At 44.1% G+C, this 13038-nt stretch overlaps 2 protein-coding genes across 6 annotated transcripts in view; both read right to left on the bottom strand.

Annotated features, from left to right (window-relative positions):
- The window catches only part of LOC115403871 (interferon-induced protein 44-like), a 391401-nt gene that overhangs the window by 226617 nt on the left and 151746 nt on the right, over positions 1-13038 (bottom strand). The window contains exon 8 of one of the 2 annotated variants that reach the window (XM_030112909.1): positions 1414-1658. The exons of the other annotated variant lie outside the window; for it this stretch is intronic. The gene's annotated coding sequence lies outside the window, so the exon portion shown is untranslated. Of the gene's footprint in view, positions 1-1413; positions 1659-13038 lie in introns of those variants that run through there. 2 annotated transcript variants of the gene reach the window in all.
- The window catches only part of LOC115403851 (uncharacterized), a 244366-nt gene that overhangs the window by 66036 nt on the left and 165292 nt on the right, over positions 1-13038 (bottom strand). The gene's annotated exons all lie outside the window — the stretch shown is intronic.

The raw sequence follows: 13038 nt of genomic DNA on the forward strand, positions 1-13038 counted from the left end.
GAGACATCAATAAAACTGGATCGGCTGAGTTTCTACGGTTCAGAGTTGTTTTTTTTATTGCATTTCATTGTCTGGAAGAGAGATCATGTGGTCCATCTGAAAATATATTAATATTGAATTTTATATAGAGCATTAAAGTTTTTATAACGAGGGGGCGTGGCTGTTTGATTGACAGGTCTGCTCTAGAATGATTCACAGATCCTTCCATTGGCTTTCAGGAGGTTTAGTTTAAAGGAATACTCCGAAGATTTTGGACCCACGCCCTATCCCTATTATTTACAAAGTGAGATAAGCTCATAAATACCTTTTTTGTGTCCGTTCATCCAGCAGCTGGATCCCAGCTGTTAGCATCGTAGTTAGCTTAGCTCAGATGCTAGAGGTGAAAAGGAAACAGAGCCTGACTGACGAAAGTGGACAAAATACTCCTTCCAGTGGTCCAGGGGACGGCGTATTAGCATGTGAAGTAAATCCGAATGGTTATAAAACATTTTAAAAGACATGTTTTCTTTTTAACCCATTTAAATAACGTTTTGATACACACAGATCTGCACAAGCATAGTGCTGCGTAGAAGGATATACCAGCGCACAGCAGCTGAGTCTATGGCTTCTAATGCTGTGCTCCTATAATTGTTATTTTCCACAGTTATTCAGTTTGTTGACTATTTTTAATTAGTTGTTGATTCATTGTAACCATGAATAGTTCCTTGATTAACTCCTCAAAAAGACCCTCAAAGGATTCTGTCATCCAGTTTTTTTCTGTAATTTTTGCATTCATATATAGTATCAATAGTAAATATGATGTGTTGTGTACCCCCCCCCCCCATCCCCCCACCCAAAAAAAAAAAAATCCTAAGGTGTTGTGGCCTCAGGGCTTCACTTACTAACCCCAGTGGAGCCTGCAGTGTCACAACTCTGCAGGGAAATCCACAGGTTTAAGGGGTCGCTGAGAGAAACCCACGTGGGGAGAGAGCACCGCTCGTGGCCAGAGAGAAAACACGGTGAATGGCCATTGAGAGAGCACCGCCAGCAGGGAGAAAGCTCCGCTACGTGGGAGAAAGCAGCGCCAGTGGCCGGAGAGAAAACACCAGTTGTGGCTGCTGTTCGTGCTGCTTGTCTCTGGCTTGAAAATTCCAGTCAGTCTCCTTGCTGGCCTCATTTTATGATATTAGAAACAAATGAGTCACGTTACGAATGCTTTGTCCATTTTATACACTGTTAATGAATCAAACACATCCAAAGAAAAACCCAACAAAGACACCAAAGTTATAAAGAGGGCAGTGCACAAATCTTAGTGTTTGGTCTGACCTCTGAAGAACTGAAAGCTCACACCATACTGGTGTTTAACTTCATTCATGAACATTCTGGAGCTTGTGATCCTGCTGACATTGATAACATTTCAGTTGTGTTTTCAGGTGTTAACTGTCAGTGTTTTTATTATCACTGCTTTCCATCATGTTCCATGTTGTGATTGAGGGTGATTTCCTAAGTGCCATCATCATCTGAAGCAGGCTGGTCATTCAGGAAGTCTTCTCCGTAGTCAATCATCTTTCTCATTGTGCTCAGTATCAGTGAATCCGTCTCATCGTCTGTATTGATTTCTGAGCTGTAGTTCTTCACTGGGAAGACGCAGTTCAGTGGAATTCTCAGCACAGCACTCACTGCTTCCATCTAAGTTTGAACCAAAAAAATGAACAGTTTAAAAGACTATCACGGTCAGACTATTTTAATTTACGTTAGGGCACGGTCACACCGCCCAAACTTTGCCAGAGCGTTCCTTGAACGGTAGGGAGGGGGACCGAACGCTCGTCACCGCGAACAAAATTGGAAAAAAAATTGAAAACACGGGCGTTGGCTTAGCGGTGCACCGCTGAAGCCAGTGTTGCTTTAGCGTTGGTTTAGCGGTAGAGAGCAGCAGAGAGCGGTAGTGAGCGTTGGTATAGCGGCGTTCTGTGACTACGGAGCTGAACGGACCGTTTTGATACAAGTTCTGATCGATTTTTGATAGAAGTGGATAGTTGAAGTTCATCATGCGACATGGACAAAAGAAAAGGAAGGCTGGAGAAGGAAAGGCAGCAGCCTCCAAGAAGATCATTCATTACTGAGCAGGCAGCTGAAGCAATGGAGTCAGCTAAATAGATGTGGCCCACTGGTTGTGTCAAGAAATATTCTCACACCCCCTCCAAAGGCTGCAACGATCAGCCAGACCGCAGTGTTTTGCGCAGGAGCACACCAACAGGTTGTTTTTCTGCAATCTAATATATTAGAAATTAAGATAAATAAACAAAATATTAAGTCAAGAGGATCAGCAAACCTTTTAATGCCTCATGTCTGCTTTATTGGACCTTAGACACATTCTCAGTCACTGAACACATTTCACAACATTTTTGCAAAATTGTACTCACTGGCAGCAAAATGTGAACACAACTCCAACACAGCTGTCATCTTTTACACACAACAACTCAAAACTGAACGCACATATTTCTAATGATGTGATCAGACCAAGTGTGCACAAAGACAAGATGCTGGAGACTGAATCTCCAGGACCGTGACTATGCAGTAGTGTGCTTATGTTATGTATTTATTTTTTGTTATGACAGTGAATGTAGATATCACTTTGACTTACATGCTTTTTTTTTTTTTTTTATAAATGCATTTACAATACGTAAAATAAACATTTTCTGTGCACCACACACTCTGAAAACTGCTGGGTTACTGTAAAAAGAACCCACGTAAATGGGAAATTGCTGACCAAGTGCTGGGTCCAAAAGGGACTGAGCCAATGCTGGGTTATTTCTACCCAGCAGCCGTTTGGGTTGAAGAGTTGACCCTGATGCTGGGTCAGGATTTATCAGCGGGTCTGGGAAGGTTACTTTACAGTAAAAATGTAATCCCTTATAATTCACACAGAAGTGCCCTCTGCCGTGCAAGTCTGTCAAACCCTCCACTGGAAGCTAACTGGGGCTCAGTGCAGTTCATTGACATGTAGAGGAAAAGATTTGAACCAACAACCTCACAGCTGCTAGACAACCACTCTACCAACTTAGCCACAGCCACACATCCATAGGGAAAGGGAGGTCATAGGTCGTTTCCTTCTTAGCCATTTCAGTAATCCTCTGTGAGAACACAGGACTCCAGTTTTCTGTTGTGTTTGTTGCCAGAAGTCTCCAGATGCAAGAAAGAGAAGCAGTTGCAGGAATGTTCAAAATGGTGATTCTTCTCTTTCCTTCAGCCCGCCAAATCATCAACTGCTGGGTCAACACAATTCCCTTAATTTTGGGTAAAAGTGACCCAATCTGCACAAAATCTCGGGCTACCCAGAAAATGGGTTGGGAAAATAACTGGCAGGTTTCAGAGTGTGGACTGCTGCTGTGTCCTCAGTTATTTCATGTAGAGTCTAATGAACGATCTGAGGTGAACATGTTTCTACCTGCTGTGTGTGAGATCTTAGTGTGCTTAGTGTGGTTTTGAACACAGGAGAACTGGTTTTGAGGTGATAGTTTGATTTTGACAGAAATGTCTGAGGTTTTGTGAATGTAGCCTGGATTTGTGTTTAAAGTTTTGAGAAAATGAATGGAGGTTTCAAGAAATGTGTTTTAGCAATTGTGAAAAACTGTAAAGTCCAGTGTCTGATCTACATCTAGAAACTCAACAGTATTTTGAAAGAAATGAGCTGATAACAAACTGAGTGACTGTCATGTAGAGGACTGGGCCATGTTTCACTCTTTGTGGTGCAGAATATCTTGGTGTAAACAAGTTTGTGGGTCGAACCTTCCATGTGAAAGCAAGAAAGTAGGAACCATTTGTGTTTACAACTGAATTCATGTTTGATATGCTGGTAGAACAAAGGTTATTGCAATGTATAGAACATGATGCTGAGGATTAGGCACAGCTGATGCTGCAAACATGATGTTTGCCATGAACTGTATCTCTCCCCAGCCAAAGCAGCAGAGCTTTTGCAGAGTCCCTCACACTGCCAGCATCAACCAGCAGTCTGTGCTTTGTTCGGACCCCAGCCCCACTCTGAAGGGCTTCAGATCGTGTGTGTGTCTGAGAGGCTCTCACTCTCCTGGAGACTCCTGAGAAGACTGTATGATAGTGTACTGAAGTGTCAATAAACTTTGAAAGACAACCTTTCTTGAATCCTTATTCTAGACAGCATATGTACAAATTGCGAATTTACAAAAAATATATACATCAACTCTTACCGAACTCACTGGCTGCTTCTCTGACGTCCCGCATCTTTTGAATTGCTTCATCATCCATTATTGTTGGTGTGTTTGCAGGAACAACACAAACCAGAACACCAACTTTATCATTTAAAGTTGGTGTACGGTTGTAGAAGGGGTCAGTCTCAGACAGGGAACAGCCAGGGTTGAACTGAAACAACAACAAAATATTTCACGACATTTTTTTATGCAGCTCTCCAGGTTATTCGAGTAATTTATAGTTTTGGATTACAGTCAAGTCGGCCCCTGACCATCTCGGCCCCGACTCGGCCCCACGCGTCTTTTGTCACACACTCACGCCACACATTGAAAACTGGAAAAAAATTACTGCTGAATTTGTCCGGTGCGCCGCTGCTATGGAATCAAACACAAGCCTGTCACATACCTGTCAATCAAAAAAGGGAAGGGGCGGGGCTAAAAAATCACAACAACCAACGAAAACAAACATTGTTGTGACGTGAGTCTGCTGGAGGGCGAACAGACGTCATCACGCTGCTTTGTGCCGCAGAGAAGTGACCACAAATCGATCAGTTTTCAACTCCTGATGGAGTTTATTATAAACATCATACATGGAGGACACACAGACATAAACAGGATGAAATGAATTTCATTAAATATTCACACACACACACACACACACACACACACACGTGCAGTCTCGTATTTCTATCCTTGTGGGGACCGTCCATTGACTCCCATTCATGTCTAGCCCCTAACCCTGACCCTTACCCTAACCCTAACCCACACCACAACAAAGCCTAACCCTAAAGAAATGTTTTTGCACTTTTACTTTTTTCAGTAACAACAACATGGTCAAGAAAACACTGTTTCTCCTACTTAGGACCGGAAAAAGGTCCCCACAAGGCACGTTGATCCACGTTTTGCTATCCTTGTGGGGACATTTGGCCCCGAAAAGGATAGAAATACAAGAACACACACACACACACACACACACGCACACACACACACACACACACACACACACACACACACACACACGCACACGTGTTGGGTTTCCCACTCTTTTGGGGACATTCCATTGACTCCCATTAATTTCTAGCCCCTAACCCTAATCCTATGCTGAATAGTGGGTTATAAAGCATTGTGATCATTTATGAGTGTTTATTATTACTTATAATGTGTTATACCGGGTGCTTCAAGTCAAGTGTTACCAAATTTTTTTTGGGGGGGGGGCACAACACATCATATTAACTGTTAATACTATCTATAAATGAAAAAAAATATAGAAAAAAACTGGATGACAGAATCCTGTGAGGGTCTTTTTGAGTAGTTAATCCAGGAAATAGTCGATGTTACAATAAACCAACAACTAATTAAAACTGGTCAACAAACTGAGTAACAGTGGAAAAGAACAATTGTAGGAGAACTTAATGTTAATGTAGCTTCTTTAAAGTAAATGTCCTGAAAGCCACTGGAAGGATCTGTGAATCATTCCAGAGCAGATCTGTCAATCAAGTAGCCACGCCCCCTCATTGTAAAAACTTTATTGTTCTATTAAAAATTCAATATTAATATATTTTCGGATAAACCACCTGATCTCTCCTCCAGACGATGAAATGCCATGAAAAAAAACAACTTTGAACTGTAAAAACCTGGCCGTTCCCGTTTTATTGACATTTCATTCTGAATTGGAGTCGATGGAATCAAAGCCTTTTTGGAGCAGCCCCTGGTGGACACTGTGATATTGGCAAGTTTTTAACACTTCCAGGGTTAACTTCTTTTTTTAGAGCCATAGTCTGTCCATTGTACACAGTGTCAATGGTTTGTTTAGTTACAAATTAAAATCTCTCTCCAGATATAAGATGGATTATTCATTGCTCCACAAGCTTTCATAGTTTACTTCGAGTTGATGAGATTTTTGAATAGTTACTATTTTTCATGTTTGATGAATCACTGATGATCTTGATTGTGGAGTCAAATGTAATGATTCTTACAGTATTGTTCATATAAATATTCAAAGAAACTGTTAAACTGATTAAGTTGGTTGAATAATTACTTGAATGCCAAGATTTTCTGTTGCTATTTAAAAAAAAAAAAAGTCTTTATATAATAAAAGTTTTGAAATCTTGAATTAAGTCTGGTTTTATTACTTTTTTGGATTTTAATGAGCATTTTTTTCATTTATGACTCTTGTAAAATGGTAATCATCAGCATTGTGTTAAAATACTTGCAGTTGTGGGTGCAGTCATTGGCATGTGGGTGTGTGTATCAGCAGTCATGACTACACACAGGGTTCAACACCACTGTGAAGCGCTTGCATATAAGAGAGACTCGAAAAAACATGCTTTCACTCACCAAAGCTAAGGACTCTCTAGAAAAGAACGTCGGCACGACATTCCTCTTTTGGAAAAACATTTACATGACTTTCATTCATTTTGATTTCTAATTATTAGCTTTGGCTTTATCAGCGCTGAACTGTCTCAGTCAGTCAATCACTAATCAATACCTGCCTACATTGGCAGCTGCCAATCAGCTCCCAATTTGGAAATGACGAGTGGAGCTCCAAGCTCGAAGCTCCACGGTCTCAATGAATGCGGCTGCACTCAGGCATGAGTACTTGTATTTTTCTGCATGCAATACACACTGCATTGAGAGAGTGGGGTGAGCTCTGCTCATACCCCAAAGAACACAGCCTGAAGCGGCAAGACAGAGACCAATAACCATTAACTAACATCCCCACACGCTAATTATGTATTATTTAGGGGTGAGGGAGCGATAGGACACTTTAGCATGTGGAAGGGGGAGATAGGGAATCTAAGCCACAACCGTCCAACTGAGAGACGACCCTCTACCATCTGAGCCACAGCCTCCACTGAACATGTGCTTCAGGAGTCAGAGTTTAGGAGAACTGTAACTTGGTAGCAAAATGACCTGAACTTGTTCCATTCAACTCACAGTAAACAATCTCTGTGTCCCTTCTCTGTTTTCCCCTGGGTGGGGGACACCAGAGACAGCACACACATACACATACACACACACAAACATGCACACACAAACACACATTAACACACACATCCTCTCTTTTATCTTATTTGGTTCTGTTTTTGTTTAGTTGTGGTGTTTGCCTTTATTTTTAGGTTTTTTTTTTTCCCCCTTCACTTGAACTGGTAACCTTGCCGGCAAGCTGAATTATCGTAGTATTTGTTCTCACACACCACGAGAATCCATCTTGTACCGCTCGCGCCTATGTGCTTGTGATCGGATCGTTGCTGCAAGGCATGCTGGGATGCGGGACTGTTTGCACCGTTTTCAGCCGTGTTCTTGTTTATTCGTGTTTATTTATGTTCCGTTGTGTCATAATCATGTTTGTTGTGTGTTATTGTTTGCTTTTTCCGTTGCTTTTGTGTTTCGTTTCATTTATGTCCTGCTGGAGCGGGAGCTGGAGGGGGAGCCAAGGGAGTGGCCTGGCCTGTGTGCCGGCAGAGTGGGCATGTTCTGGCTTGCTTAGTTGTTTTAACGATAAAGCCCTGGTGTGTTAAATCTAAAGAGCTCTCATTATTTCGCTGCCCGCCACCGCTCCAGTGTCACAGTATTGTGAATTTATATATATGTTATGCTATGTCACCCGTTATCGCAGCAGCCAAGCCATTCTTGGCTAATGTGTGATCGTTTATTACCTTTATGTAATGCTTGTTAGATTGTTGTATTGGAATAAAATCACTGACTTAATCAACCTCTTTATTCCATCTGTTACATCAGGCTGTAATATTCCAGCACCCATCCCTGTCCTGACCTTTGCCTTGTGATCTGCCCCTCGATAGCTCCTTTATCACAGTCCTCCATTACGTCAGGTCAGATCAAACCATGCCAGACAGGTGAAAGTGGAGAGGACAGACGAACAGCAGAACCTGGCTCTCCAGATTAGGCGGTTGAGCATGAGGCCATGTTGGAGCAAGGAAACGTTTGTACCATGTTTGAAACCTCGAAAACAGCTCAGGTCATCAAGAAAAAACATAACACATACATAAATTCACAATACGACATACCACATGTGACAGAGAACAATCTGACACCATAGCACCGATAACTAACAGAGAGACTGGCAAAACCAAAATCGATAGCTAACACAAGGACTGACAGAACCAGAACAGTTTTTTTTTTTTTTTTTCTGGAGAATATAGCCAGTAGTGAACTGGGGGCGTGCAAACTGAGAAGTCGAGTATAAAATTACGCCGGAGCATCAGGAGAGGTCTACTACAGATCACCATTAGTCTAACCCACCACAAGAAGACAAGGTAACTGAGTCCACAGGTAGAATGTGAAGAGTGATTCAAGATCAGCGTGATTATACAAATGTGATAGTGGTAGTGTTTCATGCATATATGACCTCTGACCCCTGAGAGGGCCAGAAGCAGACCAGAGAGGCCCTCAGCGGAGAAGGGTCTAGCTGCAGACTGCAGCCCCTCCAAAACACGCCCATGGCGACAAGGAATCATGTCATCATCCCTGACCCTAACGGTCACAGTGGGCGTGTTTTGTAGTGTTTTGTAGGGTCTGCGGTCTGTTGCTGGACCTATTTGCCTCCAGGCCCAGACAGCCGGCAGCCATCCCAGAGCCCAGATCCAAGCCACTCCTCGAGGCAGACTCCCACGCACCGGCCCAGAAGAGGGCAGAGGAACGCCCCAACCAGGAACCCCCGCGGCCCCGGGGCCCGGGATGCTCGGGGCGGGCAGAGCTGAGAGCCCAGGGCCCAAGAGCCCAAGGGCCAAACCCCCCACCATATGCACTCAGGTAGAGGGCCATGACCATTCCCAGAAGAACCGGCCGACCCCCCCCCCCCGCCTTCAATGTTTAGCTCCAGGAGACACTGTCCACATCAACAGCGCTGCCGCTCCCACCACACACATCACGCACTGTGTGCCCAAAGTGCAGCAGGGGGGTCTGGGGGGGCAAGAGACATCAGACTAACCCAGTATCACTGTCCCATATAAGCAGGATAAGCTGACCAAGGCTGCAGCCTTGGGGCCCCACATGTGTGGAGGGGCCCTCTGATCAGTCAGACTGTCATTGGAAATGTAAATAAGCTTAACCCTCCTATCATGTTCCGGGTCAAATTGACCCGTTTTAAAGGTTGAAGATCTAAAGTATTTTAAATTATTTTTTCAGGATGAAACTTCTTCTGCTTGCCTTAATTAGTGTGAACAACATATAAAATGACAATGGGTCATTTTACATATTTGCAACCACGCCCTACATGTTTATATCACAGAGATACTGTTTGCCTCAATTTGACCCGGTCGGTCAAACTACAGGTAAAAGGGTGTCAGAAATGTCAGATTATTTGTTTATTTGCATTGAAACTGTGAGACATATTTCACCACAATCACACACACGTGCAGGTGTTTTGACTTTTAACAAGAACCATTTATGTTCTCGCAGGAAAACTACCTTGAGCTAAATTCTGATTGTAATGATTCTGAACCACATGAGGGGATTTATATTCCTATTCCCCCAAGCTTGCAGTTCTAGTTTCATTTTGAATGTATGGACTAAGATGTGTACCTTCGTCTCTTTTTGCAGAATTCTCAAATGCTCATTCATGACTGGATCAAATTTTGCCATCATTTCTATTTGTGAAAAAAATTTCCATTTTGGGGGTCAAATAAGACAGTTGTTGTTCCTCGACGTGCTAGGTTTTGTTCTGCCAGGTGGTGTATTTTCGCAATCACTCTGCGAATTACTGCTTTCCAGTGCTGTTCCTCGAGTTACAGCAAATCTTGATTAATTTGATCTGGAGCTGTTTTTGTTTTGAGCCACATTTGGAGCTCATGCCACTTTTTCATATTAGAAATCTGTGTTTTTGAGTATTCATGACCTTTGAGATGCCCAACAAAGGCAGACTTCCACAGGTGAAGTGACCAGTTCCTTCAGCCTGCAAGCAGGATCTCCACACTCCAGCCATAAGCACATGACAGACAGAAACGACCAAGCCAAGCTTCACCAGTCAGCCCGACTGCCACCCCCCCCCCCCCCCCCCCCCGACCCCCCCCCCCCCACCCCCCCCGGGCCCCGGATCCACTACCACTCCTCCAGCCCATGAAAAGGTCACCGCGGAAGAACCACGTCAGGAACGGTTCTTTCAACCCTTCAACACCTCCACCTTCTCCTGCTGCACAGCAACAGACAACGTTAGCAGGGACCTGCTAACAGGAGGCAAAGAGCAACCATCTGGCTAGCATCGAGCAGCCGGCTACTCCAGAGCGACTCTTCCTCCTGAGACAATGGAACGTGGTAGCTATCTGGACTTTGGCATAGACAGGTTTTGCCAAGTGTAGAACTGTTTGTTGTCATGATATGTGGATTTAATTGAGATTGTTTTCTGGTTTTGATGAACTGAGGATAAGTTAAAGGTGCATTAAGGAGTTTGCACGTTTTATGCGAAACAGCGCCCCCTGCAGGCCTTGGGCATAATGCAGCTGGGTAAAAAACTCGTCCCTGTGGCTCGCGTGCACGGAAGAGGGGAACTCCGTCTTCGCTCGTTTAGTAGCGCTCAAGTAAGATTTAAGTTTCTTTCACCTGGTGGAGTCTGTGTGGAGCTGTGGCAGTGCTAGAAGCCAGTCTTTTCTTACTTTCTGGAAGATCCTGCTCAGTTGTTGCTCACTAAGCATCTGGCGGAGTAATGGCGGACAAAACGAAATTTAACGAGCCGGAGTGTGCATTACGTCATTCCTTTCAAATTCTCCCCAAAAAAATGCTGGTGCCGGACCGGCACTGTGACTTTCAAGTGACAGTTTAGCGCTGTTAGAGGTACTTGTAATGAATATGTCAGGGCACATTGTACACATCATTAAAATTGTGTAACATATTTATGGTGGAAAATAAGTATTTTTAAGGTTGTAAAACTCCTTAACACACCTTTAACAGTCTGTAAGCTAATGATCACTTCGCTTCACCCAATGCCGGGTTTTGCAAGTTAAAGGTGCTGTAGGCAGGATTTTGCTAGTCATTGCTAATTTTTCTGTGTTTTCTTTGAATTAAATGTTAGAGTATCCATTGATAATCCTTTAGGAGTGCAGCATAATTGCACTACCGCGAGGGCGCAGCGTTTCCATCTGTCTCTGTTCTGAGCTGAAAAGGAATCTCGACCGCTCCACACCGCTCCACAAGGAGTTCCAGGCCATACGAGTCGCTGGCGGCGGAGAACGCCGGCCTCAGAGAGTCGGTGAAGACCCTCAACGGAGGGGATGACCCGACTGTCAGAGGAAAACAAGAAGATCAAAGAAACGGTGATCGATCTCCAGGCCAGGAGCATGAGGGACAATTTAGTGTTCTCTGGAATCCCGGAGCAGACGGAGGAGGACCCCGAGGCGACGGTGAAAAGTTTCATCAGAACGCAGCTGAAGCTCCCGGAGGAAGCGGTGAAAAACATCTCCTTCCACAGGATCCACCGCCTGGGAGGGAGAAGACCCGGCGAGTCCAGACCCAGACCCATCGTGGCCAAGTTCGTCAACTTCAAACAGAAGGAGCAGTTGAAGAGCCAGGGCCAGCTGAAGGGAACCCACTATGGCGTAAACGATCAGTTCCCGAAGGAGATCCTGGATCGGCGCAGAGTTCTGTTCCCGATCAGGAAAAAATCCATCTCGGAGGGCTCCCGCGCCGTCATCGCCGTGGATAAATTATTCATCAACGACCAGCTGTTCCGTGACCCAAACATCACTCCGTGGCTCTACTAATCTCAGGTGCTGTATTCTCACTATCCCATAATCACTCCGTAAATATTGATACATAAAACTGCCATAAATTAATTAGTAGTAAGTCACTGCCCGTCTCCACTGCACTGCTCACCGTGGATGTGTTTTTTTAAGTATTTGTTTCTTTTTTCATTCTCACTTTTTTCTCTTTTCACCCTTTTTCACTCTCACCCTCTCACGCTTCACTGTAGCTGCAGCCGTTACCATAGTAACCCGACACGCGGGGCGCACCGGGACATCGGCTTATTGACACACATCACTGTACAGGTTCACGCGCACTCTAAGCATGTTGATAGACAGATTCAGAACGCACACTCGGCTGACATGCACGGGTGCACACCAGTAAACAACGGGCTCCATTCAGACACCAGGTTTAGTGAAATGCAGGTAACACTCATAGCTGTCTAGTCATGAACACTCTCAATTTCGTTTCCTGGAAAATCCGTGGGGCTGGTACAAGGGAAAAGAGATTAAAAATTACCCATCGGCTTCAGGAGATACAGGCAGACATTGTCTTATTACAGGAAACTCATCTAACAAACTCATCAGTCAACTTGATCTCACAGAAATGCGTGAAATGAGCACGCATTGTTAGAACCAGAGGGTCCCAGATTGCGTGCTCCTGTCACACAAAGTGCTGAAATTGCGTGCTGTCACCACGCAAACAGTCTCCACTAAAAGTCAATCTGCTAGGTAAGTCCTACGTCACTCACAAGGATACGCCCACTTCCGGGGCCAAACGCGTCTGCGCTCCGTCGGCACTACGTGTAAAACAGTTCAAAACAAACATGTCAGAACCTGTAAATCTCTTTGCAATTGCATCTTTTTTTTTCCGGGAAAACCTCGGAGAGGATTCAAAAACGTCTGAATTCTTGTAACTCCAGTTGGGTGGCAAACGTCAGCGTTACACAGGGTGTAATTAAAGGTAAAGTCCAGGCCTCTATGAAGAAGAAGCTCTACGATGTCGAGGTGAGTTAACCAGTGCTTTCTGGCTTTTAATGTTTTTTCCCTTGGCTTCTAAGTAGCCTTGGTTAAGACTGGGATAGATTTATATTATGGATAGATTTGTGTTATGTAACATTTCACTTGTTCAAATAGAT

The sequence above is a fragment of the Salarias fasciatus genome, chromosome 17, assembly GCF_902148845.1.
Source record: "Salarias fasciatus chromosome 17, fSalaFa1.1, whole genome shotgun sequence".
NCBI lineage: Eukaryota > Metazoa > Chordata > Actinopteri > Blenniiformes > Blenniidae > Salarias > Salarias fasciatus.